Raw genomic sequence first — 1,045 nt, forward strand, 5'->3', positions numbered from 1 at the left:
TTCCAGCGGTTTCTCCCTCGCCGCTCTCTAGCTCTGGGCGAGAGCAGCCCCCTCCGGGTACCAGCTCCACATACAGAGGTGCACAAAAACAGAGCGCGGCCTGTTTTTGACACGGGGCGAGGCGACGCTCTAGGTCGGGGGCCTCTAAGGCTAAGCCGGATCTTCGGACCGTACTTAAGTCTAAGAGGTCCTCGGCCAAAAAGTCCTGACGCCACTGGCCCAGGACTTATGAGGGCAGTCCCCTCTGGGGTGCAGCGGGTTACATCGCATTACACGGTGTCCGTCTCGCCTCAGTGCCCTCAGGAGATCAATCTGCTAACCCTGCCGGAGTTACAGGGCGCAGCCGTCTCCCGCGAGCGCCACTCTCAGTCACCGGCCGGCAACGTAGCGGTGCTAAGAGGCTCGCCACCTATGAGGAGGTCTCTAGAGCAGCAGGTTCAGTTGTTCCCTGCCGTTACAGGGCACCGAGCTGGCTGCTCGTATTACACCAGAGATCAGTCTCGAGAGACTGATTCCCTTAGTAGACTTTTTGGCAGCGTGGAAACTACTGCCAAATGTGTCTCGGTGGGTCCTGCGCACTGTAGAGAGAGGCTACAGAATCCAGTTTGGTTCTCCTCCGCCTCTTTTCAACGGGTTTACGCCCACGCTGGTGGGCCCTGAGCAGGCTCTGGTCATGGATCAAGAAGTAGTTACTCTTCTGAGGAAGGAGGCCATCGAGGTGGTCCCTCCTCATGTGAGGCAGTCCGGGTTCTACAGCCGGTACTTCATAGTTCCGAAGAAGGATGGGGGGGTTGCATCCAATTTTAGATCTACGTCAGTTGAACCGCTCAGTCATTCGACTGAAGTTCAGGATGCTTACTATCAAGCAGATCGTGCCTCAGATCAGGTCCGAGGACTGGTTTGTCTCGATCGATCTAAAGGACGCATACTTCCATGTATCCATCCTTCCCACTCACAGGGAGTTCCTGAGGTTTGCTTTTGGGGGCAAAGCGTTACAATATCGTGTTCTTCCTTTCGGCCTTGCACTCTCACCCCGCACTTTCAC

Source organism: Sinocyclocheilus grahami, unplaced genomic scaffold (assembly GCF_001515645.1).
Source record: "Sinocyclocheilus grahami isolate Dianchi unplaced genomic scaffold, SAMN03320097.WGS_v1.1 scaffold1115.1, whole genome shotgun sequence".
NCBI classification, from domain to species: domain Eukaryota; kingdom Metazoa; phylum Chordata; class Actinopteri; order Cypriniformes; family Cyprinidae; genus Sinocyclocheilus; species Sinocyclocheilus grahami.